Genomic DNA, 15,426 nt, shown 5'->3' on the forward strand with positions numbered 1-15,426 from the left:
CACTTGTATTACACTTTATTACGCACACCCGTGAGAAGATGCGACGTGACAAGTCGCAACGTCGTTGCCGAATATTGATTAGTCTCACTTCAAATTCAGAAAGAAATACAGGATTCCTTGTCCCAGTAATGTATTACTTTTCAATAATTTGGTTTAATTTATAAACAAAATCTTCTGGCCACACTCGACGTTCCGACTTTCGTAGCATAAAGAAAGAAGATAAACGGGGAATTACTTGATATTTAAAAGATTACTATTTTATTTTCGAGTATCACATACGTCTCACGCTTTGTCGTGAGAATGTTTGGTAAAGTATTTAAAATTTCCAATACTAACATTTCTCTTCAAGTCGATTCGTCAATATTTCCTTTTTTAAATTCTATCTTTTTAGACAAAAAAATAAATAATGTGGCTAAAATACAGGACTATCAGGGTATTTGTTAAAATAACAGATGATATTAGATATACGATTAAAGGCTATATGTAACGGATCTCGTTGAAGAATCGCTTGACAGTGAGAAAATGCATTCGTCGTCGCTTCAAAATCTTGTCAAGACCGTTGAAACAGGCGACATGGACGTTTCAAAATCGGCGGACCACTCGTCGCATGACCGACGTTTTATAGCTCTAGGAGAGATCTTGGCGGGCGAATTGGGTGGAGGGTTGTTAGCGAGCTGTCGATGGCTCCGCTTTGTTATCCACCGCCCCCGGAGTCACTTCTCCGGGTAGGACTGAAAAGCGAAAGGGTGCCGTTGCTGTATAAAACACATTTGCGATTTGCACGCATCCCCTGGACCCGAGTCTCTTCCTGCCCGCATGTCTCTGTCTGGCTACTGCCTGTTCTGAAATATGATAGGGCGGGTGGAGAGAACCAGAGAGCATCGCGGTGTTGCTGTAGGTGCCAATTACCGCTGATGGTTATTCCATGGAAATGGACCTTGTTACGCGGCAGCGTCGAGAATCGGGGAAGGTACCAATTATTTTTGCTGCCATCGATGCTTCCTGCCAGGCGTCATCCAATAAAAGCGCCGAGTCGGCGGTTCACCCGGCATCGGATGGTGCAAGAAACTAACGAGACAAGCCGTAATGTCGAGGAACGCGTGGCAGTCGAAATTTTCTCCCGCTTTCCTTCTGTCCATCTCATCACGGAACAATCGTCTTCTCCGATCTTTCTATTTGACTTAACTGTTTGTCTTTCATAATTGCTCTTTGAAATAAACACTAACAAGCTGGATATCTACGAGTTTAATGTAATTAATTTATATTTGGTTTAAGATCGTGTGTATGGATTTAATTTAACGCATTTTGTTTAAAGAAGATACTATTATAATATCTTTATTTAAAAATATATTTTATAACACCAAACACCCATTTTATTTAAAACGACGATCGACAGTAATATGGAAGCAACTGTCAATTTTGTGGAAACTAATTCTATTTATTTCTCTTGCTTTATGATTGATCGATTAAATTTAAATTATCTCGATGTGTTTCGGCTTAGAACATTTGAAGCTAAAAGGAGCTGGAGGTCGATCGGAAGAAAGTTTCGCGAGTGAATTCGGCTGCTCATTCGCGAAACGGAAGCAATTTCTGCGTTAGCCCGGAGATCGTGCTTTTGGCTTTAATCAACCGTCGAACCAGGCGATCCGTGAAGCCGTTAGAAAGTTCGTCGAACTAACTCGGTCGTCGTCGTCGTCGTCGTCTAACGCGGTGGTGCGCGTTAGGAAGCCGGTAATATATTAGACGCGGGAAGGCCCCGCGAGCAAACAATCTCGTAATGGCAGGACGGCACGGCTGACTGGTGGCGCGGTAATGAGATATTAGAGCTGAGCTTGGCCTGCTAGAAGGGAGTGGCTACTTCGGGGTAGTAATGCGCGATAGGCGCCCGTTTATGTCTCACGGAGCCGGGGGGTTGTTATTACGGAGCACTGCCAGGACGAGGGCTAGTATCGTTTGCTCTCTCTCGGGACACGATTACGACACCAGACTACCTCGATCCTCGCTTAACGCGCGCAACTCCGATCGGAAAATTGACACCATCGGGAATGAATATCAAGCCTTGGTGTTCAATGCTTTTAACTTTCCGTTTTTTTTTATGTAGTATGCCTATCTCATCTTTTTGGTTACTTTTTCTATTTTTCTTCAATCACAAGAGAGTTTGAGAGAGTTTGTATTATTATTTATCTTATTATGTATATACAAATAATACTTAAAAAATTAAAAAATGTGTTATAAATTTTTTATTGTTATTATTGTTGTTATTATTACACCTATATATGATAAAGTTGCAAACATCTTTCCGGAAATCTTAGTTTAATTACCAGTTTTAGTTTATTTTATTGATTTATTTTTTCAGAAAAATGAAAGAGTACAAGTGTAACTTAAAGGGACAAATTCTATTGTTTTGATTATAGAATTACTCGGCGTACATTATAATTAAACCAGTCGTGATGGTACATCGCCAAAGTAATTGGCGATTAAGCGACAGCGCTTGCACATATCAAGTGTCAACGATGCATAAATAGGTCGCATTTGGCGGATAGACAGGTCGAATGCGGTGTGCTTCGTGCAGCTGCAACATGTTAACGAAAAGCTCGTGCTGACAATCATTGATTGGCAATGATCAAAGTCGTAGTCTGCCACTCAATGTACTCGTAAATCGCGTGTCTGAAATGAATATTAAAAGTTATGATGATGTGAAGCGCTTCATTGCGTACATGACTCCCTCATAATTTCGGCGTGCTTTGATTTATTGATTCCTCGTACTTGACGGCTCAACTTGATTTTGTCATCTATTAATTACTATTTTTATTGAGATTTCGTCATATATAGAATTTATTTCACGATAAAATTGTGAATGCTCAGAACACTTATAAAAAATCATGTGATTACGTTGAGACATAATATAAAAAAAGTTCAAAATACAAAATTACAGTAGAAGAGAATTAATACGCCATAATTTCATTAAAGATATTAACGTAACGGTCACATTTAAGTAACATAATTTTAAATTGTTCTGGAATTGTATCTCATGAGGAACAACAATGAGGGAAAATCGGGGCGTCGTTCAGGCAAAAGTAATCGCGACGGTAATCGCCATTCATCAGCAATGTATAAACAAGGCCACGCGCGAATCTATTTCCTAATAAACAGCTCGTGCCGTGGCACGATTCCGTCAGGCTAGCACAGTAGCCCAAAAGCGGATGGCGAAGTGGTAGCAAACGGCTGGCTGCTGACGGTCGTCGGCGGTCGCCGGTCTCTCCCTCTCGCCTCGCTTCCTCCGGCCATCCACCGCCGCCGCCGCCGCTGCCACCACCGCCGTCACCGTCCTCTCTCTTTCCCTCGCGCCCACGTACGGACAAATGGGTGTCCCTGCATATGTAAAAGCAGCGCTGTGTTCGGCTCACCCTCGGCCAGCCATTTGTCAATGTCAAGGCGCGAGCGCCGTATCCATGGCAACACCCCCGGCCAGCCAGGGGGTGCGAGTGCGAGCGAGTGCGAGCGAGTACGAGCGAGTACGAGCGAGCGGCGCGGGCAACCCTCAGTTTCGCGCGACTTCCTCCACCCCCGCCGGCGGAACGCAACCCCCGGGGTTGCTACCACCACTACTACTGCCTCCTCTACTCGCTACCACGCTCTCTCCGCTGCAGCCGCTATCGCTACCCTTCGTCGCCACCCCCTGGACTATCCACCGCCGCCAACCACCCGCGACCGACTCAGTTCTCGATATTTGTTCCAAATGCGCACGCGCTCTCACGACTTTCGTAACTCCTGAGGACGCTACCCTTATTCTTGGAGGCGCCTCCGGACGAGCGGCCGTCAGCTGTTTCCAACATCGATGATTTTTTGGTATAAATGTTCAAATTGTGTATTTCTGATAATAAAGACCCTTGGAGTCAACCACTTACGAATTTTATTTTGCAGAATGGAGGTATGAGTGTTAGATTGAGGGAGATCCTAAGGAGATTCTAAGTTTAATTCAATATTTTGTCTGTATTAAGTTAACAATTTTGAGAAGTTGTTGAAAATAAAATAAAATTTGAAGAAAAAATTAAACAGTCTAATTTATTTATTACTGTTATAAGGATTATTGTTATTATTATGTCAGTAGAAAATAACTATTTTATTTTCGTATAAATATTGGTCCTGAAATATGTATTACGTAAGATCTCTACAAGAAAAATATCAATGGATCGTCCATTGGCAACACATTCTTCCATAAATATTCAATCATTAAAGACGGGAAATACTTTGAGAGTATACTAGACGATCGTTATATGATAATACTTTCTAAGATTTTCCATCGGGCGATGCGACGTAAAAACGCTCAAAGACACGGATATATCCCCCTAAGAAATTCTTTATCGCGTTATACTGCACAGAAAACAAAGAGAGATTTGCAGGCGCGGAAACGATGGGAATAGCGCTAACCACGAAAGAGAAAGATAGCTATGAAAATGTTGAGAGAAGGAGAAAAAGAGAGAGAAGAGGGAGGAGGGGGAGAGAGAGAGAGAGAGAGAGAGAGAGAGAGAGAGAGAGAGAGAGAGAGAGAGAGAGAGAGAGAGAGAGAGAGAGAGAGAGAGCGAGAGAGAGAGAGAGAAAGAGAGAGAGAAACGGAGGTCGGCGATGGTGGAAAACGGTCGTCGAGCGGTCGGTCTAGATGGTGCGGGCGGTAACGACTGCATAGCAAGACAGCTCGCTTAAATATGCAGGATGGGCGGCGGCAGGCAGCATTGTAGCGTGCTTGTAGCATGGAACAACGGGGTGAACTTGGTACTGAAGGAAATGAAGGGGACGAACGCGCGCGGCAAGAGGAAACGAGAGGTAGATGGGGAAGGAAAGGAGAGACAGAGAGGAAGATCGAGAGAGAGAGACAGACAGAGAGAGAGAGAGAGAGAGAGAGAGAGAGAGAGAGAGAGAGAGAGAGAAGCGAACGGCAGGGAGACGGAGAAAGAAAGAGAATACGAATTGGAGAAAGGGAGAGAATGTGATGATCGGAGGGAGAAAGAACGAGAGAACGGGAGGAGAGATGGAGGAAAGAGTGAAGGTGGCTCGCGAGCGCTTGCGCGGCCCGTAATGATTGACTGGCTCGCTGGCAGCCAACAGACAGACGTTCGCCCACCAGACCAACCAATTCACCCCCGTGCTAACCCACCCCTTCTTCCTGATCCTACCGTCCACCACGTATCCTCTTGCCTTCTCTCTCTTATTCTCTCCTTGTTTCTCTCACTCTTTCACTTGGAACAACCTCTACCGCCGCCGACACCAAAACCATCGGCCCTGGAGCACACAGGCTTGCTCAAAAAGCTCGTAATACAATGCACGAAAAGCTCTCCCCCCCCTCTCTTCCATTTCTTTCTTTCCCTTTTGCCTTTATTCCTCATTCCCACATCTTTCTCTTCTTCCGCGGTCCACCGAACGCTCTCCCGGCTATCCTCCGTTATCGCAACTCTTTCAACCCTTTTTCCGGGAGCGGAACGCGATTCCAGCCACCGCGGATCCCGTGCGTAACGTACGTACAAAAGGTAGGTATCGCCAGATAGCCCCGGCCATTGAATCTTTAAAAGTTGGCTTATACTCGTATAACGTTATATATCGATTTTTCCTCTCTCCAGCAAGTCCCGCGAGATCGGGAGGATGGGGGTATGTATGCGTTTTCAAAAACGCGGCCATAGGACTTTTAGATTAAGCACATCGACCGCCAAATAATCCCGGATAACATGGAAATAATTAAACGCGCTTTGATACGATGACGGCGAATTTTCGGCCACCGATGTATGTGTATATATAGTCGCAATGCTATTAAATTATTATTAAATTAAAACGTCAAGATATGTACAGGTATATACGCGTATACGGGAGTGTTGCCAAAATTTAATTTACATTACAAAGAGTATCCAATTAATTAAATAATAATAATGTATATAAACTCTGCGTTTGTGTCCGCGTGAAAATTTAATAGCCGTAATCCCGCTTCTGCAATAACTTTTGCGCACGATTGCGTCGCGAGAGAAGAAAAAAACCCGGCAGAAATGAACGATCGGTTTGTCTCTTTCTGTGCGTAAACCTTTTGTCCCGAAAGTCTTCCTCCTTTGACGAAACGGAAAGAAAAAAGCGACGGCGCTGCTCTCTCTCCGCGACGCACGTTGTTATTTTCTTTTCTTGTTTTTTTTTTTTCCGAGGCATTTAATCCAATACCGGCCATGCGTCCATCAAGTACGGTTGCAAAGGTTTTGTCCCGGTGCCGAGCATGCCGCCGGCCATCCCCGTAAATTCGCGCGTGGCCGCGCGCAATGTTCTGCGTGTCGCATAAAGCGTAAAACCAACGTGAATTACGGTAGGATCGCGTTACAGCGCCCGTGGCAGTCGGCGGCGTTCGACAATTCCCGCTGTCCTTCGTCCTTTTAGAAATTCATGTAATTTTTTGCCCGCCGGCGCCAGACGCGCCAATTTTCCCACGGAAAATGCGGCGTACGCAAAATTTAAGCGTACGCCAAATTTTCGATGTTTTTTCTAAATCCACTAAAACATTCTTTCGCTTGCATTCATTGTCGACGTCGCGTTCGAGTATTATGTCAAAATTAACGACAAATTTTTGCGGTGTTTCAGAGGTATTAATTAACAGCAATAAAATATGATTATACTATCACATTTCGTGTATTTAACATAAATTTTTCATTATCGTAAAGTACGATAATGGAGCAAAGCAGATGTATTTTATATTAACATATATTGTGTTTGATTTATATAAAAAATATCCCTTTATCTTTATCGATTTTTTTCAAAATCGTTGAACCTACTACAAAGGTATTGTCAGATTATTGCGCAATTTATAATTCCATTCGGGATTACTGAAAGATTCAAAAACTGTGCATCTTTTCGATATCTAACTCCTAAAGTGCTATGCAATTTTTTCCATTTCGAGACGCAAAAAGAAGATGCTATCAAAGCGTTTAAATACTGACTCTTTAAGTACTGAGAAATATATGTACGTTTAATTTAAATATTTTTGCGAAAGAATAATATTTGCTGTTGGGAAAATTCACGAACATCAATAGAACAGCTGATTACATAGGCAAGTAATCAGTCTCTTTCTCGATTTCCGTATAAATGGAACACGAACGATCAATGAAGCTTGGATAAACCATTAACATTGCGACACTTATGTTCAATGTAGTAATTAATGATATGATGTCACCAAGGGCCTTTAATCTCCCGGTAACGATTTCCGCGGTTGCGACGTTCCTTGAAAATTAGCATAATAATATATCGTCGTCTATCTCGGCCAATTAAACGGCCATAAAGCGAGCTGAGGTTTGGTGATAATTCTGCAGTGTTGTGCCGGGCTAACTCGAGGAGGGGCTATTAATGAATAGCTCCTGTACGAGAGCGTCAGAAGATCGTAAACTTGTCCTTTTATGTGTTAGACAACCCTCCCTCAAAATCTGTTTTCCAGCCAGTAATACACCGAAAAGCAGAAAATGTATAACAGCATAAACGATCTCAGTTTTTAATCGTAAATATTGAACAATCTTATTTAAAAAAATTTCTAAATTGTTTTACAAAATTATTAGCTTTGTCACATTTTGCTTCAAAGATTAATATTAATGTGTGAGTAATAAGTTACATATTGCTAATTAAAAATAACCTAATTTGTTTCTCTTGTAAAAAAAAAACAATTTTTACGAGTATAATTCATATTATCAGTTTATAAAATCTAAAGATTTTAATCAATTAACGACGATCAATTTCATGATTGGATATTTCAGAACATTCGCGACTTCCTCACTTACTGACGATAAATCGTTTGATTTTTCAGTACCACATCGTTAAAGAATCGTTAACGGTCCTCTTCAAAGCTGACATGAGACAGATAGAACGATTTGTCAGGATTCGTGACGGGAGTGCTGTAAGGATTGTTGGAGGGTAGGAAAAATATTATGAGCGCGAAACATTATTATCGAGTATGGTCAATAAAATAAAGTTAATTTCGTTGACAGGTTCAGTGTAAGTTTCAGATCTTCGAGTAATTGTTACTATAGAATTTTTAGAAATAAAGAATTTACAATAAAATTTGTCTATATATATGCATATGCCCATACTTATAACCGTTATTATTGTAATAATAGTTACGATTTGCGATAAACCTGTAGAAGAATTATTTAATTTTAAAAAATTATTATTTTTCCCGATGCAATATAAGAAATCATTACTTTCGATTTTGTTCGCATTTAAGTCTTCTAATACAATGTATCTCAAAAGGTTTGCTTCGCGCAAGTTTTCCAATAAACGTTATTCACTGAGAAAACTGAAAACATAATTATAAAAAAGCCATTTTCCATGTTTTCCTTTTTACGCTTAGTCATAAAGTGTAAATTACACCAAATAGCACGTGCTCGAAGTAGCTCATGCGATCATTATTGGTTTACCTTCGACGACCTATTTGCACGGTAAGCTTTCTTTGCAACGAATGGCTGTCGTGATCGAGGTCGACGGATCGAGGTATTCTCTCTTTTTTTTCTTTAAGGTATTGTTTTCCGTAAAAAATCTCACTCTCAAGACAATCGAGATATTTTTCGATACAAAGTGGCAGCCTCATTTCCGTCGCGGCTTGCAACATTCGAGTTGGTTTCTATGGTATCACGGTATTCCCTCTGGGATGGAAGCGAAAAACTCCAGCTAACTCGCATCTGTATCAATTTATGCGGCCGACACGGTTGCCCAGCACAAAGCGGAAATACCTGGCTACCAGCTAGAAAAGAGGATAGAACGAGAGCAAGGTTTAAAGCACGATTCCGACATTAATACTGTGCGCATCTTATTTTTACGCAAAATGTCGAAAATCTATAATTAGCTCAGGTGAACAAAAGTTTAACGGATGTAGAATTATATAGCTGGAAATTTAATTGAGATACATTGTTATGTATCTCTTTCCCATTGCGATAATAATAATAATAATATGCTATATATATATATATATATGTAGGTCCAGAGGTATGTTCCGGGACTGTTTACGTTTTTTGAAATGTACAGTCCTGGAATATAACGCATATATATGTAATCAGATTCAAAAAACTGTCCCAAAAAATGCCGTAGGACATCAATTTTTTCCAGGACAGTCCTGGAAACTGCCAAATGTCCCGGAATATACCGATATCAAAAATAAAAGTCCCGGAACATACTTCCAGACCTACATATATATATATATATATATATATTATTTTATTAATATTAAATAAATATCTGGCTTGCTATTAAAAGCAACTTTATTTAAAAAATGGTAGAGAAATTAATTAAAAACCAAACAACAATAACAAAAATATGTGTACATAAATAAAAAAATATAATATAAAAATATAAAAATAAAATAATTGTGATACAAAATAATAGATTATCTGACGAAAGCAAATATTTATTATTTGAAAATGCTTATAATTAGTTAAAAAAAAAAAAAAAATCTTCTCCAATAATACATCAAGTTATTTAAAGCTTTCAGTTTCAAACTACTTAAATCTACGAATCTTTTCTACTCCATAGTAAAGTAACTTAAATAGCAATTAAGGCGTTATTCGACATAATTGGACGCGTAACGTCCGCGCATTCATATTCGAACGATAAATTTTGTGATTTCGTCGTCATTTCCGAGCGACTTGTTCGCGCGACCGCGAGATCGTCCGCCCCGAAACAAATTGTTTGCACGCGCTAGGGTGGCGTACCCGCTGCTGCCACGGAATGAATAATGGTGGGGCACCGACCGACCGACCGACCGACCGACCGACTGAATTCCCGACTCTAAAACCCTCCGGAACGAGCATGAAGCTGCCAACTGGAAACTGGCTGAAGGGTTTTAACGTACGGAGCAACCGCGATCGGCGCAGATGGCATACAGACGCGATACACGCGAGTGTGTACCCTTCTGTGGAGCTTTAGATGGTGTACATACTTCTCTATGTATCAGAGCCATTTATCCGTACTCTTTTCTGATCGAAAAACGACGACGTGGTAGCAGGTGTTGGTGAAAATCCCGAGGAATGTCTTTCAGACGGTGTCATCAATGGGGGGACAGCAGGTTTCTCTTGAATAAACAGAATAAACAGAGATTAATATTCGTTTTTATCAGATAGAAATTTGTGTGTATGTGACATCTATAAATATAGATAGAAAAGTGTTTGCCATTATTTAATTTACGTTGTATACCTTACAAAAATAAATATATAATAATCAATCTCTTAATGAGAATAGAAGCAAAAGTAAAAACGACTTATACATTTTTGAATATTGGTCAATTTACGATTAAGTCTTTATCTTTAAATAAATAAATATAAACGGCTATTTATATAAAATTTTATTTTTTAAATGCTAGATATTGGTATTTTTTAAACGCTTTGCTACTGTGTTTCGTTTCACTGAAACGAAAATGAAAGAAGAGAGACAGGGCAATGGATAAACGAATTAATGAACGAATATCACGCGTAATCCCGTGTAGGATAGTAAACAGCAGCGAGGACCCTTCCGCATTCTTATACAACCATAAATTATGGTCTAAGCCCGCGGGGATCGCGCATCCCCCGGGATTACCGTGGGCCCAACGAACATGCACTCGCAGCAGGTATTTGACTTTGATTATTTTTTAATTGCCTGGCACTACGTAAACTGTTTGTCTTGCTTACGATCCGATTGATAGATAATTAAATGACATTTTCTAATTCATGCAAATCGTGGATCAAAACCAATCCTCTTGATATCGCATTTGGTCCTCAGAGCCCTAATAGCAAATAATAAAATTATTTTTTCCACCGCATGCTTGAAAACAGGTTAAACCGACTTAACAATAATTTATTTATAAAATCTCATAGTAATTTTAATTACACTGCAGATTTGCAAATCTAGAATAAAATAATAAAACCAGGGAATAAATAAGAGCGGTTGTAAATGTCCTTCGAGCACGGCATCACGATCGTATGTCTCGGTTAATGAATACGTGACCATGGCCGATAGACAACAAGAACAGATTATTAAATATGGTTAAGTACGTTTATTGCGCGACGTCGGTCTCGTGCTACACACGCGGCGCACGCACTCTTCCCGAACGAACGATTATGTCACTTCGGTAACGAGGATAAAAGGCAGCCGCGCGGTCATTTGTAACGTGACTCTGCGGAAATCACGAGAACGAGAAGGTGGGGGTATAGATCTCGGGGGTTTCTCCTGTTCTCTTGGGCCACCCCCGCGCGCCTGGCCCACACGCTGTGTCAAATCTCGATTAATGGTATTAGCGTCATTGATAGTTGATTCCCCGTGCCGAACAAATATGTATTTATTGATTTCACGGAGGGGAAGCGAAAGGACGAGAAGAAGTGAGAGAGAAGCGACGACCGGAGAGGAAGGATGGGAACGGTAAGAGCGGGCGCAATTTTACCCTTTCACGGCCCTTCGGATTTGGGAGGAAAGGGTTGCCTGTCTTCCAGCCGAGTCAGAAACCGAGCTCCGACCGGAGTGCCTTTCACGCTCGCCGATATTAATGGCTTCCAACCGATTCGAGCCAAATGGAATGGCTAACGTGTAAATCGAGAATGTTTGCGCCGTCCTCGTGAGAGAGCACTCTCGCGCGTACACCGCAGCCGCGAGTTGTCCGTATAAGAGAGTAGTTTCTCTCTCTCTCTCTCTCTCTCTCTCTCTCTCTCTCTCTCTCTCTCTCTCTCTCTCTCTCTCTCTCTCTCTCTCTCTCCCCCTCTCGCTCTCGCGCGAGGAACAGTTGTAGATCGATATAGCCTCATTGGGCTCTAATTAATTATTTCGAAACAGAAATATATAGTGCTGAAAACACTGTGACTATAGTATCACTTTAGAAATGTTACAAATTTCTTGCAAATCTTTGATGAAACGAAAGTCCATAAGACTTTTTATAAAGAACTCTAACTCTTTACATGTTTTTGCTACTACATGTCGACTGCATCTCCGATACGTGCAAAGTTTTATTTCCGACGAGACGTTTGAAGAGCGTCACCATTGTTTGCGCACCAAATCTGCGCCGAGTGAAAACGATGACTCGTTATCGTTTTCGTAACTTACGCCGGAATTTGTAAATTAGTTGTCAAAGCGACGTCACGGGAGATCCGCGAGACAGGAACGTCTTTCGAGGACTTACGAGCCATAAGCTTCGTATTCGAGAGAACGCGAGAGAGAGGAATCTCGAAACCTAGTAGAGGGAGAAAACGGAAGGGGCGATAGGGAGGGAACGCTTAGAGGAAGAGAGAGACGAAAACGCAGAGTGTGAGTAAAGGAGTACTTTGTTATTCCGGTTGCAGCGAGAGAGTATCAGAATGGTAAGCGACTCGCGTCCATTAATCACGTTTATAGCGGCCCAATGTCGCAAGTCACTGTTATACACTATGTAAACGCACGCGTGCACCCTCTCTTCTCCCTCCCCCCCCTCGCTCTCTCCCTTACGTATACACACGTATATACACTCTCGCTTTCATCGCACGGCGTTTCAATCGGTAGTTAATGGGGGATATCGGTTCTTAGATTCATTCAGGAGAAACGTTGCCACGGTCACACCCTGGTGGCGATGACGCAGCTTCGAACTGACCCTTGCAAAACAGACACAGACGTAAACACAGCCGTCTGAATGAATTTTGTCGCGATGCCTTTTGTTCGCGTGCTCGCACGCGTGCCCTGAATTCGATTTAACAACTGTTCTCTCTACCTCGCAACGATATTCTTCATTGATAATCCCAAAAGCGGACTCGTCCCGGAGCTCACCGTATATAAACGTAGTCGAGTATCGCAAGCTCGTGCGATTCCTCAGTTATTAATTCGCATGTATACGTATCAACTTGTCAGCGGCCAAAGCTCCTCGTTCGCGGAGCGCAAAGGTATATTCCCATCACGACGAGGCGGCGGTGGCACCTTCGCACGTCCCGCTTTAGAAAAGCCGACGTGGCTGATACTTCTCTTAGCGGGCGTATGCGGAGGGAGAGAGAGAGGGAAAGCCTGGACCGTGTACAAATTCTCCACGCTTGTCCGCCTCGCGGAGATACATATAAGAGTAGCTGCGCCGGCCTGTCAGTTTGCGCTTTGTAGGAGCGCGCCGCGCATCTCTCGCCAATGTTGTTTTATTAATAAAATTCATAGAGGAACCCTGAACGGGGCGCGCAATAGCTGGTTTTCACTCCCTCCGACCCCGCGTTAGCAACCGTGAAACGCGCGCGAGAGAGGGACGAAGCAAGAAATCGGCGGCCGGTAGGAAGAAGGAAAACGGACAGAAAAGGGAGACGACGCGGCGAAGCCAACAATAACACAGTGACAACCTCTCTCGCCGATTCAATAAAGCATAATATCTGAACCCGAGGACCGAGAGGAGTGTAGGACGTTGCAGCAGCGTCCTGTAGCCGTCGGGACGGGGGTGAGCGAGCGGCGACGGGACAACCGCCGGGGGTTACCATTGATATCAACATAAATCACAATAGGAATTTGTATTACAGTTACAGAGGCTGGTGGATAGGAAATAAGGAATGTAATAAAGAAAATTGGTAGCTCGGGAAGGGAGGTACGACGGAGAAGAGCAGAAGGGGTGAGGGAAGGGGAGGGGGAAGATTTTTCGCCGCGAAAAGACGCTCTTACGAGAAATACGAGAGTATCGTGGTTCCGAGCATCTCTCTGGCGAACGGTTACGTTAAAAGTTAAAAGCGAGACTGACGACAACGAAATAACATGCGCGCGGATAAATGCGCGCCGGGATAATGGCCTTCACGGACCGGCTTCCAGTGTCATCTCTCGCTGAATGAAAAACCAGAGTTCGCGAGAGCAAGCGCGCGCGCGCGCGCCAAATAATCTCGATTATCACACAGCGCGTCGTAATTTCGTCGTGATTGTCATTCGATTCGCTGTCACGTGCCCTCCAAATTTCCGAGGCTCCAAAACATTCGACAGCATTACGTGCGAATTAAAAACAAATATATCATCGATTTCCTCCCCGCAACAGCAATATATACATTTATTTGTATTCTACGCTGGATCCCGTTGAGCTACGTGTTTTTCAACTATTTGCTTAATTTGTACGCGTTCCAACGACAAAGCGTTCCGCAAATAACGCTTGTACGCTCTCGTTGCAGTTTTAGTTCGCCATTTCGCGAAATAAAAATATCGCGTCGTGAAATATACCGCGGTAGTTATCACGCGCATTAAAAAGCGATTTGCCGTTTTTAAATCATTAATAGCACCAAATTTTTCGTGCTCGAGCTTTCGTTTCCGGCGTAAATTAATATTAATCGTTCACGTGGTATAGCCCGCTTAAAGCTCGTCGTTATCACCGACCCACGAAAGCTGCTCAATAAAATATTGTTCCGATAACGCGAAGGAAGGAAGCCAGGCAAGCTCTCGTAGCGTTCTCGGCGCGAGAAGAAAACAATTAAAGATGTTTAAAAATGAATGTTTTTATTATCCTTGCCTCTTTCCCGGCAAGTACGAGGGTAAAACGCGTGGCGTATGCGCGCGCACGAGCGACGAGGAGCGAAAGGGGGAAGAGACGCGGAAAGAAACAGAGGGAAAGAGCGAGAACACGAATGTCGGAACCGTCCGCCGCGCCTGTTGCAGGAACGAGACGGTCGAGAGGGTGGCACGAGGGAGGTGGCTCGGAGGCGAGGAATGGGGAATTGTAATGAGCAGCTCGACAGTTACAAATGACAGGACGGAATTCGCGAACTGCGATAGAACCCAGCTTCTGCCTAAAGGCTGCCTTACACACCCAGGCGGAAATGTTTCGTCCGTCGCAGGGCAATTTCGTCTTACCCAAGGTCGTATTTCGATCCCCTTTAGCCTGATCGCCAATTTAAAAAAAAAAAATAACAATGTTTTTAAAAAGATGTTTGCGCGCGTTACGCGACAGCTTTTACCTTAATAATTACATCCGCAAAAAATTTTTATCACATTTATATATACATTTTTCTTCTCCGATTGTTTAAGATGTTAGCTAAGTATCGCAAGTAAAATATAAGAGCTTGTATCGCAATTTTAATTGTTTACGCATTTTCTAAAAATGTGAAACGGACCTAAAGTCCTTTCTCCTTGATGATACGGAAAGCTTGCGCCGCACTTGAAGTAACATTGTTGCTTACATGTACGCATTCCAAACATTGGACTGGACGCGTATAGAACGATAAGGTATGTTGCTAACGATGCCAACGATGCGGGTTAATGCGTCGACGGCCGACACCAGAGTGAGAAGGGATGGTCGTCGAGCAGACGATATGCCATCCATGGTCCGTACTAACGAGGAATTTGCGATTTCGTTGGTAGGGGCGTCCCTTGCGCTTCATTTCGTTTGCTATTTCCACAACGTGGAACATTTCGAAGCTATCACAGAGTACTTGGACGGATCAAGGAGAACGATTGAGATAAACTTTTCTTCCAGATACACAAGAT

The 15,426-nt window shown here is 42.6% G+C and overlaps 1 protein-coding gene across 6 annotated transcripts in view; it reads right to left on the reverse strand.

Annotated features, from left to right (window-relative positions):
• Positions 1-4,527: 4,527 nt before the first annotated feature.
• Positions 4,528-15,426, reverse strand: part of Rrp46 (exosome complex component Rrp46) — a 93,622-nt gene continuing 82,723 nt past the window's right edge. For all 6 annotated transcript variants that reach the window (XR_013258114.1, XR_013258113.1, XR_013258111.1 and 3 more), the window contains 2 exons: positions 9,944-10,075; positions 4,528-8,752 (listed from right to left, as the gene is read on the reverse strand). The gene's annotated coding sequence lies outside the window, so the exon portion shown is untranslated. The remainder of the gene's footprint in view (positions 8,753-9,943; positions 10,076-15,426) is intronic.

This window comes from Temnothorax americanus, unplaced genomic scaffold (genome assembly GCF_048541705.1).
Source record: "Temnothorax americanus isolate GAGA-0224 unplaced genomic scaffold, ASM4854170v1 Scaffold34, whole genome shotgun sequence".
Classification (NCBI taxonomy): Eukaryota; Metazoa; Arthropoda; class Insecta; order Hymenoptera; family Formicidae; genus Temnothorax; species Temnothorax americanus.